Source organism: Corythoichthys intestinalis, chromosome 1, assembly GCF_030265065.1.
Source record: "Corythoichthys intestinalis isolate RoL2023-P3 chromosome 1, ASM3026506v1, whole genome shotgun sequence".
Classification (NCBI taxonomy): domain Eukaryota; kingdom Metazoa; phylum Chordata; class Actinopteri; order Syngnathiformes; family Syngnathidae; genus Corythoichthys; species Corythoichthys intestinalis.
Window position 1 is genome coordinate 34,499,419 of NC_080395.1, and position 16,165 is coordinate 34,515,583.

Below are 16,165 nucleotides of genomic sequence, written 5' to 3' on the forward strand. Positions count from 1 at the left end.
TTTAATAATCAAACTCATCATCAACCACAGGTTTTATGGGTGCAACATGTTTCAAAAATGTCCGGGGAGGTGGCAATAATAACTAAGAAAGGAATGCTCATGCTCACCTGTTTGCAACATCCCACAGGTGATCGGGCTAATTGGAAACAAGTGAGAGCTATGATTGTGTGTAAAAGATGCTACCCTGAATTGATTACTCATTCTCAAGCAAAAATGGGATTTAAGTTCACCTCTTTGTTAAAACGTATGTGGGAAAATAGTCAAACAGTTTAAGGATGACGTATCTCTAATACATTAGATTGCAAGGAATTTAGGGATTTCTTCATCTACGGTCTATAAACTCATCAAAAGGTTCACAGAACCTGGAGAAATCAATGCATATTAGCTGCAATTCCAACAACCAACATTGAATGCCCGTGATCTTCGATCCCTCAGTCAGTACTGCATCAAAAACCGGCAACAATCTGTACAGGATATTACCACATGGGCTCAGGAACACTTCAGAAAAAAATAATGTCAGCAAGTATAGTTCGGCGCTACATCCGTAAGAATGCAAAGCAAAAGCCATTTATCAAAGAAACCCAGACACGCCGCAGGCTTCTCTGGGTGTGAGTGCATCTTAGATGGACTGATACAAAGTGAGAAAGTGGTCAGTGGTCTGATTGGTCCATATTTCAAATTTATTTGGAAATTGTGAACATCGTGTCCTCCGGGTCAAAGAGGAAATAGAACCATCCGAAATGTTATGGACACAAAGGTTAGCCAGAAGCTGTGATGGTATGGGTCTGTGATAGTGCCAATTGGTAGCTTCCACATCTGTGAGGGTACCATTTACAGCTGAAACGAAAACTCGAACAACTCAAGTAACTCGAGTTTAAAAACTGATCCGAGTAATTTTATTCACCTCGAGGAATCGTTTAATTTTGCCAGCTCTAAGCATCACGTTTTGCCCGGACTACTTTTAATGCGGGACAACGCGCTGACGTCAGGTGCGTAGAGGAAGAAGCAATAAAAAAATACCTTATTGCAGCTGACAGCCGTTACAAACTGCGCCGACGTTGCTAAAAACTACGCCCGCATGTAGCTACGGTGGTAGCAGCCTAGCAGGTAGCGTCTGATGCGTGTCATAGATATCACATGTATGTAGAAATAAGATTAACGTTACTGTCACTCGCTCACTAACGTCATCCCTGCGGAGGGCTAGGTTTCTATTCATTATGACCACTGTCGATGCGTGGCTAACTCTTACATACAGGCTTTATTTAATCTGTGAAAACAGCGCTGTAGAGTGATTAGGGTGTAAAATAAAAACATAATAATGCTAACTGTCAATTTTAGCTCAGTAGTCATTGCTGGATAAAACACCAAGTAACACTGGTGCCTAATGTGCTCCAATACAGCACAGCATTTATTTTGAACACTGCAAGAACTCAAAATCCTATAAAGACTTACAGTTTAGACTAACTTAAAACTTAACTAGAACTTATAGCTTGACACAAGTGGAAATTCAATTGAAACATGTAGGAAAAACACCACTTTTAAGTTGTGTGTTATCAAGCGTCATGACATTTTTAGGTAAGAAATATATGGTTTTTTTAAGATCTAAAAGTTTTTGGAGTGAAAGTAGTGAACTAGTCTTTTTTTTATTGTCACATTTGAGATGCAATTGTTGGCTGTTTTCAACAATGTACATTGAAAAAAAAGACATTGATTAACTGAAAATGGTTCAATATTACATGAAATGTATTGTTTTGTCATCTATATGTATAATTGCTCTTTACCTAAAAAAAAAAAAAAAAAAAAAAAAAGTTTTATCCGATTACTCGATTAATAGATAGAATTTTCAGTCGATTACTAAAATATTCGATAGCTGCAGCCCGAGTACCATTAATGCTGAAAAGCACATACAGGTTTTGGAGAAACAATGCCAACATCTTTTCAAGGAAGCCCCTGCTTATTGGAGCAAGACAATGCCAAACCACACCCTGCATGTTACAAGAGTGTGGTTTTATAGTAAATGGGTGGTTGTATAAGACTAGCATGCCTGCAATCTAGGCCTGTCTTCCACTGAAAATGTGAGGCGCTTTGTGAAGCATAAAATACAACAACAGACATAGTTGAACAGCAGAAACAGTACATCAAGCAAGAATGGTAAAGAATTTCACCAACAAAGTTCACAAATTAGTCTCTTCAGTACCCAAACATTTATTGAACGCTGTTAAAAGCAAAGGTGACGTAACATAATGTTAAACATGACCGTGTCCCATATTTTTTTGGAACATTTTGCAGCCATAAATAAGTTAACGATTATTTGCTAAAAAAAAAAAAAAATTCTCAATTTGAGCATTAAAAATCATTGTAGTGTATTAAACTAAATGTTAAAGATGATTTTCAAATTGTATTCTGTTCAACACAACGCCCTAACTTTATTGAAATTGGGGTTGAATATTTGCTTTAAGACAAATAGATCTAAGTTCAGAAAACGTTATTATTTAATTTCCCTTGTTGTTTCTATTCCTTGTATCTTTTCCAGAAGTGACTTTCCGCAGGCTTCCGATTAGCTAAAATAGCCTAATAATAAGAGGTTAGAGCATCATTTATTACACTGAAATGAACTTGACAGCATGTCAATACTTATTTTGAATTATGAACAATCCAAACGTTGTGATTTTAACGCAATATTTCATAGATTTCAACACGGAGTGAATGTTCTTGGTTTTTTTTTTTTTTAATGTTTTTATACATTTTATTTTTACTTTGCGGTCTCAACATCTGGCGAGAAGCCAACTGTGCAAAATGCGCTATCACAGCAGCAGACACTCAGACATACATAAACATGAACCAAGAGAATTGACACTGGCAATATTCAGTGTTTGTATTTTTTGAGAAAACTTCTTATTGCGTGATTTTAATTCTGTTTCTTTGCATGTCATGCAGTCAAGGACGCGGTTGCTAAGGCTGAGCAAGTCTCATTTTAACACCTTCACTAACACATTTGAAAAAAGTTGCACTCATCTGTCAATTTAAATTGAAGTGCAACATTAAAAAAAAATAAATCAAGGGGAGCACAAACTGTGTATTTTTAAAAAAAGGACCCCCAATAGGATGTTTTGTATGAGATTACAGAAAGGAGAATTTAACTCAGCAACATGCATACAATATGTACAACATGCTTAAAGCCAAACTACTGTATGCCCATTAAACATGTAATGATAAAACCTAATAAGGTTTGGGGTAATGAAAGTCACATGAAGAAAAGGGACATCAAAATCATTCATGCAATGAGATAAAGATACACAATCAGGTTATTAATTTTGAGAGCGACTGTACAGACCCGGCACAAAGAGTGCTGTACTATTTACAAGGTCTTCTTTCTAACATGGCAGCTGCTGTCCTACTTATATTAATCACTGGCCATCCTTGTGATCGCTAACATTTTTCATCATAATTTCATATACCTACTTGGAACATAGCGTACAAGCATTGCCCTGATTAAAGAACCAAATCTACCTAAAGTCTAAAGATATTATGATCCCAACCCAATGTAGCAGCCTGTTCAAATTTATTTTTATAGCACAATTCAACACTAGGCAATTCAAAGTGCTTTACATCGCATAAAGATCCACAAACAGAGATAGAATGATTCATAAAAATCACATTAAATCAAAAAGTTAAAAACAAAGGCAATTGAACCAGGAAGTAAGATAATACATAAAAATCACATTCTTATCAAGAGAATTTAAATATAATTGAAATCGAAGATACAGTAGAAATAAAACAAAAAAATTAATAAAAATCAAATAACTTGAAATTTGAACTATATAGAGAGGTACGTATGAATATGCTGTGGTAAACAATAGCGTTTTTAGCCCTGATTTAAAGGAGCTAACAGTTTAAGCACACTTCAGATTAGAGCAGGGCGGTAAACCGAAAATTTACCGTCACCGAAATTCTTAACGATGACCGACGTAATTTTGACCATGTCGGTAAATTCGGTAAATTGATAAAACAAGAAAATATAGTCTTTTCATCCCGCTTTGATTCTGTGTTGTTCGTTTATGTTCATTCCCCTTTAAGAAAGCAGTCAATGGGCTTACGTAGAGAGTCACGTGATCATCAAGAAGCCAATCAAACAAAAGCCTGGTAAGCTAACGCTAGCAGCTAACGCTACAAGCAAAACGTGATGGAGTGTGGCTTAAGGGAGGTTCACCAAACTTTCACCCGACATTTAGTAGACTCATGGTGGCATCCAGACGGGCTTTCACCCGCTGTCCTCCCTTGTTCTCACGATTTCCAGAGATGGTGCTTTCAGTGCTTTCTACTGGTAGCCAGGCTAACGCTAGCTAGCGGCTAACGCTACAAATGAACGTGATGGAGTCGGATAGCGGCTCTAACTTTGTCGAAACGGCTGAATTTAATGAGTGGATTGGGCACGGACAGCATCTAGCAACTACTATGTGGCGTTATTTTGTATCTGTCTGTGTGTGATTCCTCTGATAGCTTTTGTGATGGTAAAGCATTCAGTATAAAGTACAATCCAACGGCGAAACTTATAATGACCGAGAAATGGCCCCAGCTATTTTTCTGTATGTGCTTATTTCTGTGTCATTATTGCTATCATAAAATCTTTATATAGCTTTAATGTGTGTGTGTGTCTCTCTCTGTTTGTTTGGGGGTTCATTTGTGTGTGCGTTTATTAAAAAATGAACGGGGGGGGGGCCCCTGAAACCATAAAGTAAACACTTGTATTTAATAATTATGTCACAGCAGCCATTAACAATAAGTTGTCTTTTTGAAGTGTACTGTTCAAGCTGCCAGTCATTTGTGTTACAATGACATGTTTGCACAGACATATTGATTTTGATAATGTACATTGTTCAAGTCATACACGCTGTTATAAATGTTCATACTTGAATTCTTATTGCTTACAATACATTTTTATAAACTGTAAAATGTTTAGACTGCATGTACAATTGTTAAATACAGTATATGAAATTGAATGCCGGTAAATAAATCAACAACAAACAGGTAATATGTATTTCATGCATTGATTCAGATTTTCAAATTATATAACAGTATGCTTGGGCGAATTTATCGTCATTTATCGTTATCGAGATAAATCTGCTCAATTTATCGTGATACATGTTTAAGGCCATATCGCCCAGCCCTACTTCAGATGTTCACGTAACTTCTTCCAGAGGTGAGGAGCATAGTTAGTAAATGCTGCCTCACCCTGCTTGGTTCTTGTTTTTGTAACATACAGCAGACCAGTTCCAGACGACCTTAGGGGTCTTTATGTAACCAGTGTAATATGGTCCAGTTTCCTTGTATTTATAAGGACTCGGGCAGCAGCATTCTGTATTAGCTGCAGCTTCCTGACTTATTTTTTTTATTAAGACCAGTAAATATACCATTGCATTAGCCCAATTTACTGAAAATGAGTTTTTCCTTGTCTTGTTTAGACAGAAGCTCCTTATTTCTGGCTATATATTTAAGGTGGAAATAGGCAGATTTAGTTACAAACTTTAGATGGTTGTCAAATTGTAGGTCTGAATCAACAATTACGCCAAGATTTCTGAATTGATTTGTAGCTGTAAGCGACATTGTGCCAAGGTGCGTGCTGATCTCCGACCTTTCCTTTTTGGGCCCAACTATGATCACCTCCATCGTCCCCACATTTAGCTGAAGAAAATTCGGGCACATTCATTCATTGAAATGATGAATGCATTTTCTCAGGAAGATTAAAGCCTCGGCTATGCTTCTGCATTGCAGCTTCCTGACTTTTTTTTTTTTCCTTTTATTAAGACCTGTAAATATACCATTGCAATAGTCCAATTGAATGAAAATGAAAGGTTTTCCATGTCTTGTTAGACAGAAGCCTCATTAATTCTGGCTATAATTTTTTAGGTGGTATTAAGCAAATTTAGTTAAAAACTTTAGATGGCTGTCAAATTTTAGGTCTGAATCAAGAATTACGCCAAGATTTCTGACTTGATTTGTAGGTGTAAGTGACATCGTGCTAAGGTGTGTGCTGATCTTTGACCTTTCATTTTTGGGCCCAAAAATGATTACCTCCATCGTCTCCACATTTAGCTGAAGAAAATTCTGCACACATCCATTAATTTATTTGATGAATGCATTTTCTCAGGGAGACTAAAGCCTGAGTTATGCTTCCGCGTTGTGGTCACGGTGTGGCGATAATGTAGCCCCTAAGGCGTCAATGAGCATTTGATAGTTCTGCGGCAAGGGAACGCATTGCTCTGTAATTCACCGCCAAGCCACTAGACGGGTGTTGCGTTTTGTTTGTGCGGTTTTGGGGGACTTTTGTCAAATTCCTTGAGTTTTCTTCCAGTTAGACAACAATAAAAACGAAGAGGAAAGCTTGAATGTGGATCTTCAGTTCGATCATACAAAACTTCCCAAATTGCGTTGGAAGTCTTGATGGTAAACATGTTATCATAAAAACACAGAGGCACTCTCAATCAGCGATGATGTATCAAGTGTGTAAACTGTTGCTGAAAATTAAACATCAAAACAATACTTTTGACACCAAACCTGTGCTTTATTCTTCATTAGTGTTGTTAATCTTGCTTTAAAAACGTACTTAATTACAGTTACATATTACTTCTCCCAAAAAGTAATTGCGTTAGTAACTCAGTTACCTGAATGTAAGAGTAATTAGTTACTTGGCAAAGTAACTAGTGATAATTGTCATGTTTTTTTTTCCTCAAAAAAAAAAAAAAAAAAAACAGGTCACACAATGTGAAGTTTAAAATGGTTTTTGGGACAATTGGCCCTAGCCCAATTCTTTAAACTTAACTAGACACAGTGGTATTGTGGATATTGCGATAACTAGATAGTAACCTTTGCTATGTGTGGAAGTCATTTAATGTTTTGAATCAATTCTTCATATATTTGAAGTGTAAATGTAAATAAGTCACCGCAAACATATGTACAAAATAAAGGGTAATGTGCAACAACCTAAAATACGACAAAAAAGTGATAAAAAGCTGGCAGTTTTTGGCAGACTGGGTCACCGCTTCTTTTGGCCCTTCTATATACTGGTCTCGGAAGTTCTTCCATTTTGTATGCATTTGCTGACCTCCAGCCCCATATTGTCAGCAATCTTCTTTCACGAATAGCTTGCCATTTCGCAATCTTATATAATGCTTTGACGTAACATTGTACAGGTGGTCGCACTTGCGGACCTCTTCGACGATCCTCTCATCGGCTTGGTCCATTTTTGAGTGTAGCTCAAAAATCTTTCTAAATGTCATCGATTTCGGAAACAACAGTCCGAGCAGACCAATCACAGTCCATATGCATCACTTCACCACACCTTTGACATGACCCATAGTCAGGATTCTGTGAATGTGCACGTCAGGCTACAGCGCAGGGTCGTAAATCGGGTCTGCCTTGACAATGTAGGTCTGCCGCAGAAGCATAACCCAGCCTTAAGGGACTATAATCATGTGGGGACACAGAAATGTAGAGTTGTGTGGCATTTGGATAGGTGTGATAAGAGATGTATTACTGCATACTACTAGCATAAAAGTGGTCCGAGAACGGACCCTTGAGGAACCCCACATGTGAATTTGGTTCGTTCCGACTCATGGTTTCAGATAGACACAAAGAAATCCCTATCATGTAAATAAGATGTGAACCACTGAAGAACAATGTTCCTACCCACTGTTCCAGTTGCTGCTGTTCAGTTACAGTAATTAAGTTAATTAAAAAAGGCTATCAAATCAAATGTAAAAGGTCGTAAAAACACATCTTAAAAAAGTAAGATTTTGCATTACTTCCCTCACAAACAAACCACATTATACTGAAAGGGACAATTTAAGCTTCATAACGATGCACCCACACAAATATATTTGAAGCAATTGTGAACATGCTTTTTGTGAACAAATTGAGCAGCAGATGTTCCACCTTACCCAGCTGCTTATTATCTCTCCTGGAAGCACAGAGCCCTGGCGGACCTTTCTCCGCTGACGTCACTGATGTATTTTTACCAGTTCACGAGTTTGAAAAACTTATCTAAGGTCGAACATGCAACAGCGAACATAATGGACGCATTTTGCCAGCTCACCTTCTCAACTTGGCTCCTTCTGCCAGCTTATTAGTCCTTTACACTGTGTGAGATTCATCACAAGCACTTTGCTCTTCTTAATCTTATTAATTATAGCTTTGTATATGTATAAAAACTAAACGGTCAAGTTCAGTTAGGTTCAGCTCAATGAATCCTGGTAAAGCCTTGGTTCCCATTGTGGAATGGATGATGTTATTGCAAGGAATCAGCGTGTCATTTGACAATTAATTAAACTAATAGGATAAATGTGACACTGTTACACATAAGCATTTTTACATCTTACTCATTGTTTCCCTCCCTGCACGTGAAAATTATTCAAAGAAATACAAAGGCAAAGGAAAGCTGACCAAGTGTGAGCAACAATCCTATACTCTATAGTCCTCTGTTTTCTGTATTGCTTGTCCTTATTAGGGTCACGGATAAATTGGAGTCCATCCCAGCTGACTTCGGGAAAGAGGCGTGGAGAGACTAACAATGATTCCCACTCACACTCGTACAGTATGAAGTCTTGTATAACTCTAATGTGCCTGTATAAACCCACACAAACAGGGAGAACTTCCAAAGTGTACACAGTAAAGCTAACCACAAGTACAACATGCTGCTGCCATATGTTTTTAATCTGTTTGAGATTAACATAATCCCCCCCATTATTTGTTTTTCCCTAAAATATTTGGAACACAAAAAATACCTAAAATATGTTTACTTTTTTTCTTTAAATTGAATGGAAATACCATTCAACAAACATGCAGTATAAAAATGTGTATTGTACTTTATAAAATCATGTGATGAGAATTCAGTATAACCATGAGAATTGAATGTGAACTAAATGCAAAATATGTTTTTCAAGAGTCTGTTTTACCCAGATGTGTTCTTGTCATCACAGATACACAGTAAATAAGTATGGGTTTGGTCAAGCGAGATTTACGTCCCTGCATCAAAACATTTGTCACATTATTTGTGGTTGGCAGAACGGGGCGTTGTTCGACAAAATTGTGGGCCCTTAATATGAATGGATATTGATTAATGTACCTGTTTATTGGTTATTCTATGAACGCTATACTGAATATTACTAGTATATAGATAGATACTGTCGATAGACACAGAGACAGTATATAGCGGAAAACACTCAGGTGACTTGATGTTCGGCTCTGAGACCCCCAAATTTGGCCCGATTACAAAATTGTCCTATATGCATATGTGATATATCATTAGAAAGCTTAAAATCTCAATTTTCTGGGGGAAGAAAATTTTTGAACACGAGGGCATTTAAAAAAAAAAAAATGTAAACAGCAAAACCGTAACTGGAGGTGAGAGTATTAGAGAGCATAATTAAAGACGCCATGATTTTAATGAGATATTATCGCGCACTTACCTATTTTCGATCCAAAAACCAGTGGCGCCTCCAGAAATTTTTCATAGGGGTGGCCAAAACTAAAAGCCATAATTTCAGGTTTTCATTATATTATTGCAGTAAAAAGGTCAGGGGAAAACTATCAGAAAGACTTAAAGACACGGCTACTGATATACAGTACTTTGGTGTATTGTGTAATATTTGATGTTACTAATGATTTAAAGTGCATAGTCCATAACTGTCCAGTCAACATTTTGAGTTCCACAACAATTCTGTTTTATTGTGTTATGTATATATTAGGCATAAGGTGTACATTTAACTAGGGCTGTCAAACGATTAAAATTTTTAATCAAGTTAATCACAGCTTAAAAATTAATTAATCGTAATTAATCGCAATTCAAACCATCTCTAAAATATGCCATATTTTTCTGTAAATTATTGTTGGAATGGAAAGGTAAGACAAGACGGATATATACATTCAACATACTGTACATAAGTACTGTATTTGTTTATTATAACAATAAATCCACAAGATGGCATTAATTTATTAACATTCTTTCTGTGAAAGGGATCCACGGCTAGAAAGACTTGTAATTCTTAAAGGATAAATATGAGTTTGTATATTGTGACTAAATATTGCCATCTAGCGTATTTGTTGAGCTTTCAGTAAATGATACTGTAGAGACTTAACTGTTCTGCCCAAATGCATGATGAGAAGTGGTGCAACCATGACTGTGTGTGGTGGCTGCAAATGCTATATCTTCTCTGCGTTGGGTACACTACAGGGTGTTAAGAAAAAGATTAACTCCTGTCATTCTTCCCCACGTCGCTTCCCACAATATTTATAGTTGCTGTGGGAGAGATGACAAAGCTTTTGCCAATTAATAGCACGGCCCCAATGAATGCTTGTATCTACTCCCATCTGCCTCTTATCTCTGTATACTGTATAAGTAAAATGGCGCCATTGTAGGCTGTTTGCGCCAATGCGTGAATGAATCGTACCCCGAATGCATTAATTGCGATAAATATTTTCATGTGTTTAATTCAAAAAAATTAATTGCTGCCCGTTAACGTGATAAATTTGACAGCCCTACATTTAACAAAACAAAATAAATGCATTCATTTGGGATGAAATGCATAACTGATGCTACAACAATCTAACGATATACTGGCAAACAGGGTGGCCAGTGGGGTGGCCAACCAATTTATAGGGGTGGCCGTGGCCACCCCTGGCCACCCCCTGGTGGCGCCACTGCCAAAAACTCCATGTAGCATGTATGACCAAGTGTCAAGACACAGCTGTGAATGGCCACAGGTGGATTTTTGGGGGATTTTATGGATGAAACATGGTAATAATATAACAAGGGTTGCAATGCAGAAATCGCAGACATTAAGGAGTGGTCGAGATTTTCTTTTTCATGTATTTACCCTTTTAAAAGTTTTTTTTATTAAGCGATAGTTATGAGGTAGATGTCCCTGAGTTATTTCCGGACACTATTTTTTTCATTGTGACATAATTTGTTTAAAAGTTTAAAGTATGCCAGTTTATAATTTTTTTAAGTCTTTTTTTTTTTTTTTAACTAAATATTAGACATTAATTAATGATTCTAAGCTAAAAATGCCAACATTGCCAATGATAAATATAATTACTTCTTTTTATGGCTTGGTTGAAACAAAAACGGTTGCGCGAAGTTGCGGGGGTCTCCAGGGTAAAATGGACAAATTAAAAATAGTTTAGGGGCTTAATGTGCCATGAATCTGCTATGGCAGCATATAGACATATTGTTCTATCAAACACAACAGTTCTTTTGGCTTAAAATACAAAAGTTTATTTTAAAGAAGGTTGCACGAGCAGAAACTACTTTTTCAGCCTTGTCTGTGTTTTCTGCCATATCCATATATATATATACACATACATATAATATACTATATATATAGAATATATTTTGCACATAAAACAGATTGTTGAAAAAGACATTTACTCTTGAATACATTGCTGGCTATTGACAACAATATGCTGTGAATGCTCATGCTTTTGTGCCTTTGCTGGGGTGTGAATGAACATTCGTTCCAGTCAAAATGCATTGAACATTAGACTATTGCACCAGCAATAGCAGCCAATGAGTCAAAAAATGTTTGCCACATTTTTACATGCAGCCCAATCAAATTATGCTGCTCCATATCATGTTAACCTTAGGTTATTCATTAGCATACGAAAGCAAAGTTATGAGCAACACTTGGCAAAGAACTTGTAAGTTTGGTCACTTGACTCTCAAAGCATGCATTTTGTTCCCACGCAGAGAATTTTTCAACGTCATTATTATGTGACAGCTTTAACGTCCACTGCATCTTCATCCCTTATTATCTCTCTCACCGTAATTTCATACAGTCAAGGGGCAAGCTTGTGACCTTGTTTGCGTCCAAGTCATGAAGCCACTCAGAGGCTCGCAGCCTTACGCAGCCACCTGATCAGCCCACTCTCATCCTCACCATCGATTGCCTTCCACTCACCCCTCAAGGACGGAAATCCAAACCCACATTCCAAACCACAGCCCACCCTCTCTTTTCTCTGCCTCACCACTTTTCTCTTTTATGGTTAGCTCCACCTATCCTCTACATACGTACACACACCCATACACACAGAGCAGGCTCAAGGTTGCAGTGACCAGCAGACCCATGAATAAATAATAAAGTGGGTAGGAATCACTTTCAGAAAAGCCATTTACTGTCCTATTGTGTTCTTGAAGAGGTGATGTGAGTGAGTGTCTTAGTGTGTGTGTAGGTGTGTGCGCATGCGTGTAGCAAAAGGTTGTTGAGAGCGACTAGAACGTTTTGTTAACTAAAAGCCTGGCTGGCCAGGGAGTTCACCTTCGTGATGCAAAAATGACCTTTTTTTCGACATCTTACTTTTTTTTTTTTACTACTACAGTCTACTGCCTTTTGTCTTTTCTTTCATTACTCTTTCTGTCCACCACTAATCCTTCAGTTCCCTCTCTCCTTCTATCACTTCCCTATTCATCTCTCGTCATTCTTTGTTTCCTACATTTTGCCATATTGGTTTCTGATACACTGCTACTTCCATTAAACAGGTCATCTTGCTCCTTTTTGCCTTCATGATTTCCTTTTTCTTCCTAAACCTGTCCTTCACTTATTGTTCCAACCAAGGGCGTAGGTTTGGTCTCAACATTGGCATTAACATTGGCAGCATAACCTGCATGTACACTTTTTGCCGGAGACGGGACATTAATAAGACCAAACAGATTGTGTGTCCATTCAGGGCTGCATTTCTCACAAATATGAACCTAATTAATTGATTGGCTGAATGATCAATGCAAAATAAATCTGTATTGACTTGTATTAACTTTCATGTGTATTGGTTCAGGTGATACACCGTTTGATTCGAACCATTTGTTTTTAAAAACTACTAAAGATTTTTTTTTTTTTTTAAACTTCCAGATTAAATGTCTGGATTTTATTAGCAAATTTGAATTGCAATATTTGAGCATCACTTAAAGTATATTAACATACACAATAAATGCAAACTTGTTAATAATCTCTTATCTATCAGGAATGCAAAAAAAAAAAAAAATGTCTTAAGACAACTCAAATTGACTGCCTAAAATAAGAAATTAAGTATAACTGAAAAAAAACTTGTTAGGGAATAACAAAAATAAAACACAGATAAAACACTACTGCTTTTGTCCACAAGCACAGCCAAACTCAACAAAAAATGAAAGCTCCATTGGGCTAAATGATACCTGAATAAAAATTGAGGTTGGAGGGAGTAAACCTCAGTTCACTACACTTCTCACAGTTTAACGTTAACTGTAGAAAACATACATTAGCTAACTCAGATGCAGGTCGGACTTTTAGTAGCAAAATATGTGGTGTTTTCCTCATCTTCATAAAATTGACGTCTTTTTACATTACTCAAAGTGGCTGCTGCTGGCCGAAAAAAAACTTCTAATATCCCTCGTCTTCGAAGGGAGTCGAGGAGGCGGCATTTTGTCGACATGTTGCATAAGTCATGAAACATTCAAATGTGCGTTTCAGGGGAAAAAATTGGACTGGCACATTCAGCCAGTGAAAATGGATAAATGTAAGTCTGAACATAATAAAAATAATTCACTTAATAATGGTAGGTTAAATTCTATCCTTACAACATATGGGAAGATAATCTAAATTACCTATATAACTGAACTCATTATATAATGCAAATCAGGTTGCTTAAAAGTTGGTGGGGACAGTTTGAGCATCCTAAATATTTGGTAGTGTTATGTCCCTACCGTCCCTATGTAAACGCCCTTGGTTCAAACCGGCTCTACCTTGCTCCTCTCTTGGCTCTTTTTTTGTTTATTTGTTTGTTTATTTTACACTGTTTTGGTTTTAATTTTCTACCTTTCACCTTTTACCAGTTTCTATTGCTCGACGATTCTCTCAGTCTATTTGGTCACCTATTTTCTGTCATTCTCTTTTTGACAATCTCCCAGTGTTTCGCTGTCAACAATGATGATAATGGAAATATTTAATCGACAAACAATTTTTCATGACAATGGTGTGACGTTGACGAGCTAAAAATGTGGCTTGGGAGACTAGAACATAATGTGACGAATGCCAGTTTTCGTCTGACGAGACGGCAACGAAAATGCGACAGTTTCTGTCACATGTTCACAATGCGTGACATTTTCATATTGTACATCAGATTGCATCATAGCAGTGTTTGGGTCGTGTCACTAATGCGAAATTTGCTGCGCCTCTCCCATACTCTCCACACCGGAGTTCAGGATGTGTTTCAAGCTGGGCCGTGCTCCATCTCGATTGTTTGGAAGCACATGGTTACATTTGTTTTCTTATCTTGGTTTAGCCTTTAAAGGTCTGCCCTGAGTGATCATCACACACTAAATGTAACTCGTAGGGTTAGCATAGCATTCGCGTTAGCATTAGCATCAACCAGTGTTGTTTTTGGCAGCCATTTTAATTTTCATCTTAGTCTTTTGGACAAAAATACTTATTAGTCTTAGTCATATTTTGTTCATTTCAAAATGTGTTCGTCTTCGTCTAGTTTTAGTCGACAATTCTCAAAATGTTTTCGTTTCTAAACTCTAAAAAGTTTTAGTTCATGAATAAATAAAGGTTTCCAACAAAACAGAAGAGCACATAACTGTAGAGTCTACAAGGATATCACCATTTTCATGATAATACACACTCAGCAGGGAAAACAGCATTATTTGCAATTAATAAAACTCACCTGAATGCCACAAACTGTATATGATTTCCAAGAGTTTAAGAAAACACCGAGTCACCACGCTTAATGCTAATGCTAACGCGAATGTTATGCTAACGCTACAAGTTAGTTTAGTGTGTGATGATCACTCAGCACAGACCTTTAAAGGCTAAGGCGATATGCCATATCTAGTCAAGATAAGAAAGCAAAATCAAGCAGCAACTGACACAGTATGTTTCACAAAAGGAGCCTGGAATGAGCACGGGCAGAAACCTTTATTTTTGAACTGAAACTTTTTAAATCTTACAGATGAATAGATTTTGAGTAACTGTCAACTAAAACGAGACGAAATTTGTATGAGATTCTGTTGACTAAAACTAGACTAAGATGAACACATTTTGAAATGACTAAAATAAGACTACAACTAGTATTTTTGTCCAAATGACTAAGACCAAGACAAAAATGAAAAGGGCTGCTAAAAATAACACTGCAACCATCCTTTCGTCATTCTTTTCCCCCCTTTCATTCCTGCCTTGCATAGTTTCAGGTTTCCTTACTTTGTTACCTTCTCAATGAAGTTGTTGCTCCCTTGTCTTACTCAGTCTATTTATAGTCTATCATAGTCTATTGTCACGTCTTTCTCATTGTTTATTTTCCACCTGCCATTCTTTCATGTTTTCTATCCTTCCATTCAGGCCTTTCACTATTTTTCTGAAATACTCTTTTACTTCCCTACCCTATATCCAGGAGTAAATTTGTGCCGGATCCTGCCGGAACAAGAGCCGGCACTTCTTGATCTTGGCCTCCCTGTCTTCCGCGACTTATTTGGGCGGATCCGGGACCTCTCGTGTATAGAAAATAATAATAATACAAAAATGTTTTTAAAAAATGTATTGTAATAGCCCCGAATGGGGGGAAAGAAGAAGAGGAATCATTGATGGCTTTCACCACTTTATTGTGGCACCAATAACAAAACAATAAAAATAATAACAGCGGACTGCCGCTACATTTGACCGCTAACTTTTACTTTTCGCCCATCTCCCCCTCGCTTCCTACTACCTCACAACTCTTCAGTCCTAGTCCTAGTCCTTAAAAGGACTGTGCAAAGTTACGGACATTAAAGTATAAAATATTAATATGCATGAAGGCATTTACATAACAAATACCCAGAATTGCATGTTGTTTATAAAAATTCAACGCCATTTGAAAGTGTCAGAGATTTGTTGATGCACTGAAAAGCTGGACAAGGAACAAGGAAAGTGGTTCAAACTGAGTCAGAAAAGCAACAACCGGCGAGGGCAGCTGCAGCGATTATGCTAACGGGCTGGACCGGGTGCAGCAGGAGGCTAGCCAAGCCGGGCAGGAGGCTGGTCCGGTTCAGCGCCACCCGGAGTGGGGGCCAGCTACAGCGCCAGCAGTCAGCCAGATGGACCACCAACAGCCGGAGCAACAGGCCAGTATTCTTATGGGTAATTCGGGTTTGGGCTGCACAATTTGT

General features: G+C 37.4%; 1 protein-coding gene across 4 annotated transcripts in view; it reads right to left on the reverse strand.

Annotated features, from left to right (window-relative positions):
- LOC130925492 (MAM domain-containing glycosylphosphatidylinositol anchor protein 1) overlaps positions 1–16,165 on the reverse strand; it is a 347,692-nt gene that overhangs the window by 208,656 nt on the left and 122,871 nt on the right. The window lies entirely within an intron of this gene.